This window comes from Dermacentor andersoni, chromosome 2 (genome assembly GCF_023375885.2).
Source record: "Dermacentor andersoni chromosome 2, qqDerAnde1_hic_scaffold, whole genome shotgun sequence".
NCBI classification, from domain to species: domain Eukaryota; kingdom Metazoa; phylum Arthropoda; class Arachnida; order Ixodida; family Ixodidae; genus Dermacentor; species Dermacentor andersoni.
The window spans coordinates 2,314,686-2,327,217 of NC_092815.1; the positions used below are offsets into that span (position 1 = coordinate 2,314,686).

A 12,532-nucleotide genomic window follows, 5' to 3' on the forward strand; every position below is an offset into this window, starting at 1 on the left:
ATTGCATCTGCCACCGCCACTGCTGCATATATTTCTTGTAAATTTTGGTGCTAAAACGTCTTGTAGCTTTTGCTGTAAATCAAAATGTGCTTGGTCTATAATGAGCTGCTCCCAGATAATAGTATTAATCCAACGTGCTCAGAATTTAACTACGGTTACCATTTCGGAACACGCTCGGGCACAAGCAATACTCACTTCAATGCTAATACTGACGCATCAAAAAGAACTAGGAAATGCCAAGCATGTCTTGTCTCAGCGGCACGTAGCACGCAATATGCAAGTGGTAACTTGCGGGATGAAAAACTACTCGAGAATGTTCTTATTAAAATTAAGCGAAAATCAGCTCAGTTGTCAGCAATTTAGAGCAGGGTAGATGGCCTTTTGTCAATTAAGGAGACATTCGAAAAATGGAATACACAGAGCAGCTGTCGATCTAAACAGTACGACACGGTATTTACACAAATGAAAAAAAAAACAATCTGCAGAAACCATCAGCCTCGGGAAAAGAATCAAATGTGGTGCAATATGCTAACAACAATAAGGAAGTTTCTGAATTAAACAAACACGCCACCGCCTTCGAATAATACGGTAGAAGGCAGAATCTAGAAATTCAGGGACTGCCAGTTGTTGAAAACGAGGACCTCCTCGGCAGGGTGAATGAACTGCCAAATAAACTACGCCTTTCTGAGTTCACCAGTGCTGACCTTGAAGCCTTGCACAGATTACCGAGGTATTGTCATCCAAGTCTGACAAATATTAGCGAGGTTTTGCCAGCGAAGCCTGGCAAAACCTCGGTAATATTAGTTCGTTTCACATCACGTGTCATGCGCGATGAATGGATCGCAATGAAAAACGAGCTCATAGGTGCTAATTTGGCGATAGATTTCAGACGCAATTGGACACCTCAGAATAAGAAACTTCTGCAGATGATGAAGACGAAGGCTCGGGAAATGCAGTATGAATTTGCGTGGCAAAAGGATGGAAAGCTTTTCATACGTAAGGCGTATGGCCAATGAGCAGTGCGCATGAATTGCGAAGCTGACCTTGGTAAAATTCGTCGAGTGGCCACAAGCTTGCACCGCTTGTACTTTCCTTGTTAAGATTTCTGCTTTCGATGGCCGACTTCTCTAAAGTTATGTTTCGCAATGTTTCTTCTTTTAAATCCCTAATGCATACCCTGCGCACAGGAGGGGATAACATGTCACTTTTCTACGCAAATATAAGGAGCTTGAGAAACAAGCAACGTGAAACAGAGGCATTTTTTGTATCACTTGGTTACAATTTTAACTTTATAGTATTTACGGAAACTTGGTTTCAGAATATACAAGATGTTCTACGCTTTGCCGGCTATAGGTCTGAGGGTGTTTATAGATCAGGTCGAAGAGGGGGAGGAACTTTACTGTATGTTAAAGATGACATTACTTATGATATCTTGTCTCAATTTTCTGGTTTTACAGATAATATTGTTGCAGGAAGCAAGCAGGCCCACGAGTGTAAAATAATGTATATTTAAAACTGAGGTTAATGGCGTTCAGGCAACTGCCAGACTTCGTCTTCCTCTAGCCCAATCCAGCTTCTTCCTTTCCTTCACCGTAACATCACCCTCCCGGCGGAGTAGCTCCGTCCCGGTGCAAGTTATAGATCCTCACTTAATGGGGGGACATAGGGCTTGAGCCTGGCGACGTGAACAACATCGCTGGTGACGTTGGGAGGCACTGAAGGCTGACCTACTGGGGCGATCTCGTATGTCACGTCAGACAGTTGGCGTAAGATCTGGTACGGACAAGAATAACGGGAAAGTAGTCTTTCCGACAAGCCGACGCGACGTGAAGGCGTCCAGAGAAGGACAAGGGAACCAGGTGAAAAATGGGAGTCTCGGTGCCGAAGGTCGTAGCGTCGCTTTTGAGGAGCTTGCGAGACTGTGAGGCGATGACGGGCGACTTCTCGGGCCTGGGCAGCTAAGTCAATAACATCGCGAGCGTAACCAGTGCTGGGGGATTGTACTGCGGAAGGTAGCAACGTGTCAAAGGGCAAGGTGGTGTCGCGGCCATACAACAGGTAAAATGGTGAAAATCCGGCAGTGTCGTGACGGGACGAGTTGTATGCGAAAGTGATGTATGGTAAAGCGAAGTCCCAGTCGCGGTGATCGTCGGAAACGTACATGGCCAGCATTTCAGTTAGCGTGCGGTTGAGTCGCTCGGTGAGGCCGTTCGTTTGAGGGTGGCACGCGGTAGCAATCTGGTGTTCTGTAGAACAGGAGCGGAGCAGATCATCGACGACCTTCGATAGAAAGTAGCGGCCGCGATCCATCAGCAGCTGGTGAGGGGCGCCGTGGTGCAGGATGACGTCGTATAGTAAGAAGTCGGCGACATCTGTAGCGCAGCTGGTTGGTATAGCGCTCGTGCGATGGCATATCTCGTGGCATAATCGGTTGCTACAGCAATCCATTTGTTTCCTTTGATGGAAATTAGAAAGGGGCCAAGGAGGTCTAGGCCCACACGGAAGAAGGGCTCTGTAGGGATATCAATTGGTTGCAGCAAACCAGCGGGAGGCATAGCAGGCGTCTTCCGGCGCTGACAAAGGTCGCAAGAAGCGACATAACGGCGCACAGAGCGATAAATGCCTGGCCAGAAGAAGCGTCGCCGCAGGCGGTCGTATGTACGAGTGATGCCCAGATGTCCAGCAGTAGGAGCGTCGTGAAGTTGCTGGAGCACGGCTAGTCGAAGGTGCTTGGGAACGACTAGGAGGAGCTCCGGGCCGTCAGGACGAACGCTACGACGGTATAAAGTTCCATCGCGCCAGGTGATTATCCGGAGGGACGGGTCATTAGGCGAGGAGCTTAGGCGTTCCATAAGTGTTCGAAGAACAGGATCTTTGCGCTGCTCGTCGCCAATATGGAGGAAGCGGGAGAGGGATAGAACACTGATGTCCGAGTCTGCATCGGTATCGTCCGGTTGGTCCACGGGATTGCGGGACAGGCAGTCAGCGTCTTTATGCAGGCGCCCCGACTTATACATAACAGAAAATGTATATTCTTGGAGACGCAAGGCCCAACGTGCAAGTCGTCCAGTTGGGTCCTTCAAAGAGGAGAGCCAGCAGAGGGCGTGATGATCGGTTACGGCGCAGAAGCTCCGACGGAAAAGGTATGGCCCAAAATTTCGCGACTGCCCATACAAGCGCGAGACATTCTCTCTCAGTAATGGAGTAATTTCACTCGGGCGTGGAAAGAAGGCGGCTAGCGTAAGCGATGACACGATCTTGGCCCTGTTGACGCTGAGCGAGGACAGCGCCGATGCCGTGACCGCTCGCGCCAATTCGTACTTCAGTGGGCGCAGAAAGGTCAAAGTGTGACAGAATTGGGGAAGTTGTAAGCCGCTCAATCAGGGTAGAGAAGGCTTTCTCCTGCAGAGGTCCCCAAGAGAAAGTGACGTCTTTCATAAGAAGCTCAGTGAGAGGGTGAGCGATGTCGGCAAAATTTTTCACATATCGCCGGAAATAAGAGCATAAGCCCAGAAAACTACGGACATCGTTTGTTCAACAAGGTACAGGAAAATTTCGCACGGCGCGAACTTTCTGTGGATCAGATTGGATTCTGGCGGCGTTTACGAGATGGCCGAGCACGTTAATTTCACGGCGACCGAAATGGCACTTGGAGGAGTTTAGCTGAAGGCCAGCCCTGCGAAAGACAGAGTATGGTTGTGAGGCGCCGAAGATGGCTCTCAAAGTTCGGCGAAAACACAATCACATCGTCGAGGTAACAAAGGCGTGTAGACCACTTCAAGCCGCGCAAGAGAGAGTCCATCATGCGCTCGAATGTAGCTGGCGCATTGCATAATCCAAAGGGCATGACTTTAAATTGGTACAGACCGTCAGGTGTGACGAAGGCGGTTTTCTCGCGGTCCATCTCATCGACGCTAATCTGCCAATAACCGGAGCGGAGGTCAATTGATGAAAAGTATTGGGATCCGTGAAGGCAGTCAAGAGCGTCATCAATGCGAGGCAGGGGATAAAGATCCTTCTTAGTTATTCTGCTGAGGTGACGTTAGTCAACGCAGAAGCGCCACGAGTTGTCTTTTTTCTTTACTAAGACAACCGGTGATGCCCACGGGCTACTGGAAGTTTCAATGATGTTCTTGTCCATCATCCTGTCTACCTCTTTCTGTATGATGGTCCATTCTGTTGCGGAGACACGATATGGCCGCCTTACGAATGGGGCTGGCTTCACCGGTGTTGATGCAATGCGTGACAACAGATGTCTGGCCTGGTGGACGGTCGTCCAAATTAAAGATGTCCCGATAAGATGACAGGAGGTGACGAAGAGCTGTTGTTTGCTCGAAAGGAAGGTCAGGGGCGATCATCTTAGAAACATCGTCTGCAGGCGTCAAGTACGAAGGAGTGGGTGGCAAAGGTCCGTTGGTACTGAGGAAAAATTCAGAGGTCAAAGAAGAAACCTCAAATTCTTCCAAAGGAGTGATATGCGCTATGGTGATACCGTGTGGCAGCACATGCGACGAAAATCCAAAATTGAGGATAGGCAGGCGAGTGCAGCTTTCGCGGATTCGGATTAAGGTGCTCGGCAGGGCAATATTGCGCGACAAAACCACGTCAGTAAGCGGCGCGACGACGTACTCGCCCTCAGGTACGGGTGGACCGGGCGTCGGGAGGACTTTTGTAGCCGCCTGTGGAGACAGCCTTGCAAACTCAGCAGAACATAAGCGGTGTGAAGCACAAGTTGTTGCGTCGGCAGGAAGCGGCAGATCCAACTGTACAACACCTGCGGAGCAGCCAATTTGGGCAGAGTGTTTCGAAAGGAAGTCGAGGCCGAGAATTAGGTCGTGCGGACAGTGTTCAAGGACTATAAATAGAACAACGGTATAATGGCCCCCAATGGTCACACGTGTTGTGCACATTCCAAGGACAGGTGAAGTACTCCCATCGGCGACTCGCACATTGCCCGGTACGGCGGGTGTCAGAATCTTTTTGAGCCTTCGGCGGAGAGCAGCGCTCATAACTAAAAGCTGCGCTCCTGTATCGACGAGAGATCTAACAGGAACGCCATCAACTTCAGTGTCCAGTAGGTTTCCACATGTAGGCAGCGTCAACAGAGGATTTGTGGGCCGGGTCGGAGTTGCAGCTTCACCTCCGGGAGCTGCACCGCCTAGTTTCCCGAAGCGAAGCGACCGGTTGCAGAAGGGGACGAAGAGCGGTGAACGAGGGGGGAACGGGACCTTGCGGAGACGGGGAGCGGCTGGATCTTGGTGGAGCACTATCGGCGTTGACGTTCCTAGTCGGCGTATAGGGCGAGAAAGTACGATTGTCTGGTGCTTGGCGGTAGTGACTCGGAGACGACCACCGAGGAGGCGACGACCAGTGGTTGCGGTAATGACGGCCGATGTGTCCAATACCGGAACAATTAAAGCAAATGGGTTTATCATCCGCTGTGCGCCAGTCAGCTGGGTTTCGACGGCGTGGCAAAAAGCTTTGAGTCTGGGAGCGAGCGGCCGGAGAGAAATCTGGCAGGTGTTTGTATGGCGGACCGAGCAGAGAGATGGAATGCCCAAACTTGCTATTTCCTCCCGAACGACCGCCTGAATAAGGGAGATAGCGGGCCCGCTTTCCCGACAGTCGGGACGAACTGGAGCCGGAGCCATGGCGTCAAGATCACGGCGAACGATGCGCGTGATATCTTCCGGTCCTGCGGGCTGAACGAACCGCGGCGGGTCTTCGCAAGAAGATGTCGCGGCGGTATTTGGCAATCGGTCAAAAGTTTGAGTGACACGGCGGTCCTTCGCTTGTTCGAAGCGCCGGCACTCCTTTACAATTGCATCCACAGTGGCACAATCCTTACACATAAGGAGATTGAAGGCATCGTCTGCAATACCTTTCAGTATGTTACCAATCTTGTCTGCCTCGGTCATGCTGTCATTAGCCTTGCGACAGAGGGCCAGGACATCCTGTATGTACATAACATAGGATTCTGTGGACGTCTGAGCGCGGCACGCAAGTTCTATTTTTGCTGCCAGCTGACGACCGACAGGTCTGGCAAACAGGTCTCGCATTTTTTCTTTGTAGACATCCCAGCTCGTTAGGTCAGCTTCGTGTGTGTCGTACCATTGCTTCGCAGTTCCTCTTAGATAAATATCACGTTTGCTAGCATCATTGTTGGATCCCACCTGTTATTGTCGCACACTCGCTCGTACGTCGTAAGCCAGTCCTCGACGTCGGCGTTGACCGTGCCACAATATGTCCCTGGGTCCCGCGGATGAATAAGGATGAGCGTTGGCTCGGGCAGCTGAGGCGTTGTCGCTTGTGTCGGTTGATTTGCCATTGTGGCGGCAGGTAGATGACGTCCGCTGCGAAATAATGTATATTTAAGACTGAGGTTAATGGCGTTCAGGCAACTGCCAGACTTTGTCTTCCTTTAGGCGAATCCAACTTCTTCCTTCACTTCACCGTAACAATATGAATCAATCATTGTAAAAAGTGCTGGAGCAGTTATTGCCTGAATTTACGGCCCACCTTCTGGTGAAATTAAAGCATTTTTTGAATATATTACGTCCGTTCTTGAATACGTGCCCTTGCAAGCTCCATTTTGTTTTGGTTGGCGATTTCATTCAAACAGACACTTCACAATCTGGTCAATTTTAGACATAACGGAGTAATTCTCTTGTACAAATGTTATAGGTTCGCATACAAGAATAACGGGTTTCAGTGAAACTCTGATTGATTTGTGTGTAATTAGTCATCAGTCGAAAAAAAGTTCACACCCTTTGGGGCTTATCTTGCCCTCAAAGAATAATCGTGATCTGCCTTGCTTGCGTTTCCTCCTTTGAAAATTTGGCACTCGCTACTTTCCTGTCGAGAATGCTGTGTCAAGCTGATAACGCGCAAGCCGTTCGTGACTAGGAAGTACCGGGCTCGCAGCGTTAAAGAAAGGAAACGCAGGCAAGAGAGATGACGATAATTGTTTGGGGACAAAATACCACCCAAAGGGTGTAAACACCCTTTAGAGTGATCTTGAACGTGATTTTATTCCTGGCATTTTCGCAATTGATTTGAGCGACCACTCGCATATATAGTGTATCTTTATTGTCCGAAAAAACAAACACACCCCACTTGTACTTCCCCAGTTCCTTATCACTGCTTTAATTAAACTGTATATCAGCTCTTCTGTCGATTATCGAGCGTGCCCAGTGGTCGGATGCTACTAAGGAAGAAAACCCAAGCACTGCATGCGATATATTTCTACAAACAGGGAAGGAATACTACGAAGGTCTTCCTTTGCGTTACGCAAAAGATAGCATAGAAAGTGCAGAAAACCGTCGGTAACAAGAAAGTTATATTATAGAATGGAAGCAAAACAAGTTGTGGGGCTAGTTGGTGCATAGCTTTCAAACGATAAAGCGCCAAAACTGACGGCACACTAGGAAGGAACAAAGACAGGAGCTCCTTGTCCTCTCTTTGTTCCTTCCTAGTGTGCCATCACTTTTGGTGCTTCATCTTCGGGAAGCAGAATGGAACCCCGTGAAATCATGTACGATCACTTTATTGATCTAAAAGATATTTCTAAACGAATATAAGAAAATTCGAGACAAGTTAAAATATGATCTCAAGAAAGCTCGATCTGAATATTACAAAAATATGTTTATTGCTGTTTCTGATGATCCAAAGATATTTGGAACTCAGTAAGATTGCTTATTGGTCAACAACAGAATAGCATTCCTGCTGTACTAATTACTGGTGGTGTCGAATACAGTAAACAGACTTTGTTGGTTGAATTTATTTCGTACTTTGTATCTTATGGCGTACGTTCGTCTTTCAGGACTTAACTAAATGCAGATAAATATATATCCACTTTAAGTACGAATCCTATATTTCTGTCCCCTTGCAGTGAAATAGAAATAATCTCTTTTCTTAAGAAGCTAATTAATGTTACTGCTGCCGGTAATGATGACCTTACAGCTACTCCAATTATTTTCGTTGCTCACCTTTTATCAGCACCTTTGCAACATATTTGTAAGAGAGCATTATCAACAGGCATTCTTTCGAGTTAATATATGAAAAAGAAGCGAGGGTCGCGGTCTTACATTAAGGGGGTACTATCAACGATCTCAACAATCATCGACCCATAGCATTGTTACCCTTAATCTGAAAGGTGTTGGAGCACTTGATAAAAACAAGACTAAGCAAGCTTCTTGATAAACGCGAATTGTTTGTCGAGGAAAAATTCGGCTTTCGCGAAAAAGATCTACAGAAACAGCCTTACTTAGTATAAAAGAAAAAAGTTGCTAAAGATGTTGACAACAAGGATTTCACCCTAGGAATTTTTTAGATTTCCGAAAAGCATTCGACTCCGTTAAGCACAGTATATTGCTTCAAAAATTACCACATTATGGCATTCGAGAGAGAGAGAGAGAGATGCAAAGGAGAGAAAGGCTGGCAGGTTAACCAGAGTCAAAGGCCCCGGTTTGTTACCCTGCACTGCCAAGTAAAATGGTCAACAAAGCCTTGACCGACTTTCGGTACGACGACAGTTCATGTCGGCATTCCAAGACTGTCTGTTCGGTAAGTGGCCTATCGTCAAGGCGTGCCAACACGGCTGCTAGTGACAGCCGGTGCGCGCTGTATCGAGGACACCAAGCTACAGTCGGCAAAGTACTGCTGTCTCGAGTCGAGAGAGTCCAGATGACGCTCGAAGTCGAAGGGACGGGTCCAGCCGGTGTAGACGTGCGTGCTTCAAGCTTGGTGTGTTCCATAAAGATATCATGGCTTCATTTGCAAGCACACGAATTTTCATTGCTTCGTCTGTTCTTGAGAACGCTATGAAGTCTTGCAAGCCTTCCTCATGGTGTTCGAGTGGTAGCTCTACATGTAACATGCAGTCGCTTAACAGACAGCACGTGCTGGTGGGCGAGTTGGTTATACATGATTACGACGAAGGCGCCAAATAAAACGACGAACGAAGGAAGACGACACGGGACAACCAAGTAGGCGCACTAACGACTGAGCGGTTTATTTCTTGACACAGGAATAAATAACTGTTGCCAAGAGTCAAAACATCAAGAAAAAACAGTGCCGTCATCCGCATCACGGAACCAAAACACGATACAGAACAGCTTCTTAAGCGCCACTCCCAACATGCGCCAGTTCCTTTGTCGATATAGAAACTGAAGGTTCACTTACACAAGCATCACCACGCTTCTTGATCTCAAGCGCTTCCAATATCTCCTTTTCACTTGATGATCTGCTTTGTTCAAAACATAGGTTCTATCAAAATCTGGAGAGCACTTGTGATCCTTACAATGAGCACTAATGTGATCTGAGAGCTGGTTTTCCATCTTATATCGATGCGCGATGCGTGTCTTCGGAGCGGCGCTTGAGAAGCTGTTCTGTATCGTGTTTTCGTTGCGTGATACAGATGACGGTACTGTTTTTGTCGATGCTTTGACTCTTGGAAGCAGCTATTTATTCTTGTGTCAAGAAATAAAACACTCAGTTGTTAGTGCGCCTGAGTGGTTGTCCCGTGTCGTCTTCCGCCGTCCGTCATATTGTTTGGCGCCTTCTTCTGAATCATTAACAGACAGGCTGTAGTACACGTCTCTTCACAGCTATAAATCTCAGTTACAACCATTGAAATTTGATGTACCACCAGTTTCTATACTGGGGCCACCTTTTTTTTATTATATACATAAATAATATCGTGCCCGTACCACAAACTTCCTATATAGTTTTGTATGCGGATGACACCAGCTTGCTTTTCTCTGGCAGCCCTCTAAGAGATTTAGAAAAAGCAGTGAACGAGCGGTTGCTTTGTGTTGCACACTGGCTTGACGCTGACGAGCTGCAAATAAACGCTAATAAAGCTAAACATATTTTGTTCAAGAGCATAAATAAGCGCGAAAATTACACGATTTATATTAGATTTAAAAATAATGACCCCGAGCGTGTCCCTATGTTTGCATTTTCGGGTGTACTTTTTTATAAATACATCAGGTGGACACCGCAAATCAAGAAAGTACATGCTAGTATGTCTAGATCAAGTTCTGTTTTATACAAATGTAGGTCTATTGTACCAAACTGGCAGAAGCTCCAATTATGCTACCCATTAGTTCATTCTCATATTAATCTATAGTGTCTCTTAAACAGGGGCACGACTTCAAGAACAAAACTTTAAAGGTTATGAATTCTACAAAAGAGAGGTGTTCGCTGCATAGAAAGTCTGCAACCAACTGAACATACTGCGCTATTTTTAGCAAGCGTAAATTACTCACCGTTAAGCAACTTTACAACCTTAAACTTGCCTTAATTTATTCGCAAGAGAACTGGCAATGACGTGGGCAGTTATATGGCTCATTACTACCCTAGTAATACTCCCTATGGTCTCCAACACGAGCGATGTAGAGTACCATTATTCAGAACCATTTACGGAGACCAAACTTTGTTGAACCAGATACCTAATCATCTCCACAACAATAGCTATATCTAGCAACTTATCGAACAGTGTAGTTCCAAACACAGTTTAAATAAAACTGTTAAGATGTACTTATTATCTGGCTCTGTGCCCTAAATAAGTCTTTTTTTATGTGCGACTTCTTACTTTGCTATATTTTCTAGAGGTGATACATTGCTACAAATGGTTATATTACATTCTGTATAGCATTTGCTTCATCTTGTGCTTTTCAATATTGTCACGTGGTAGTGACGGTGAAGAAAGCAGCCCAACTGCGAAAGAGGAAACTAGCGTTTTATTGGGCGAACTTGTGCCCTCAAAAACAGGCTACACTCAAAGAATCGCGACAGCGGAGAAGACAGTCGGCGATCGTCGAAAATCTGACCAACGGGTCCAGCGAGTCGGCTTTTATACATCAATCTTCGAACGTTCCAGACTAATCGTTGGGACCCGCGTGCCTTCCACAATGTTCTACACCATTCGCGTCACGCGATGAAATCAGATAACAGAAGGTTCGGCGACAACAGACAGCCGGATAGAAGCACCGATAACTTTCCAGAAACTTCGGATGCATGCGGGCGCGTCCCGCGCTGTGCGATAACAATTCTTAGGCGGCGAAACGTGGTCGCCCGATAAAGATAAGTACACGTGTCAATACGTAGCCGGTTGTATGTTAGTGTTCTTTTACGTGTTTTTGTTCTTGTGACTGGTTATTGCTGTTGCATCATTGCGTGATTCTGTATCATAATTTACGATACCTGTTCTCGATGTTGCTTCTGCAGTTGAACTATTCTTTGTCGTGTTTTAAGGTTAAAAAGCTGTTGTTTTCATTTTTTTTTATTTTTCACTGCTTCTGAGCCCAGTCAGGCAGAGTTTATCTGTCTTTAGACCTTTGAACCCAGGCAATGTATGTCTGAATAAACTGAGTTAGATGCGTTGCATTCGGGTATTATATTTCTTTTATTTTATTTTTTGATCGGAGGGTATCACACACAGGGGCCCTACGTTCGGTTTTGCACTCACCAGTCGCCTGGGGAGTGGGAAGTGACGATGACAATCATGCGTCTAAACATCGTGCGCTTTAGGTCAATCAGACGCACGATTCGTGTCATCGTCAGTTCGCTCTCCCCTAGGAGACTAACTTCGTATCGCACCAATGCTTGCATTCATATGCACGGAAAGAGTGCTCTCGCATTGTGCGTGATCGAAGGGGGAGTGCATTTCGCAAGCAGCAGGGCCGAAGCTACGCGGTGAGCCGAGGCGACTTCGCCCCCGACGCCCGTGAGAGCTGAAATTTGGGCGCGTGTGTGAGACCTGACTTGAAGCAGAACAACCGCCTTTTCTTCAGTCGGCCCCCGCAGAATGTCACGGTGTGTTACGAGTTAGGCGCGCGCGTTGGGCGCTTGGTTGAGGGCCGTGTAGCGCCCACAGTAATGCACACAGCTTGTGGAATGAACTATAGATCATCAGAGTTTACTTAAGCAGGCGAGATCTAACTTCATTATCTCGAGTCAGGGTGCAGCTCGCGGTTGTGCACCGAAAACTCCGTGTAGCGTCAAAAAAAAAAAATCGTGAGCCCTTCTTCTTTGAGAAGAACGACGAGCAGCGAAGCTGTGGTGTGTTTTACCTCAATGGACAGCATCCATGTATATATAGGTGTAATTATTATCATTAATAATATAACAACACACAACGCCCACTGGCGGTAAGAGTGTGTGTCGGACGCAGGTGGCCCCTGAACCGAGCCTCGACGCGTGCGACGATATGCGTTGACCGGGGCGCACTCAAAGGAGCGCACGAAACAAAAGAGATCTGTTTGCAATTTGCGATTGAGCAAACTTTCTAGCTAGTTGATTAGCTGAATGAAACTTGGAAAGACTAGAGTTTTATTCTAGCGGAAAAACATGGCGCTGTCCGTTTCCCTCCCGTAGAAGCCCATGTATTGACAGCAGACGGCAGTTGCACAATATTTACATGTTCACTTTGAACTAATTGTGACAAGTAAATGAAACTCGGCGTAATGAAACAGTAGTCTTAGCGACCAATTTCAGTAAAAATTTTTCGAAGATAGCTATATTTGAT

The 12,532-nt window shown here is 46.9% G+C and overlaps 1 protein-coding gene across 5 annotated transcripts in view; it reads right to left on the reverse strand.

Moving 5' to 3' along the window:
• The window catches only part of LOC126543059 (parathyroid hormone/parathyroid hormone-related peptide receptor-like), a 1,023,923-nt gene that overhangs the window by 314,652 nt on the left and 696,739 nt on the right, over positions 1 to 12,532 (reverse strand). The window lies entirely within an intron of this gene.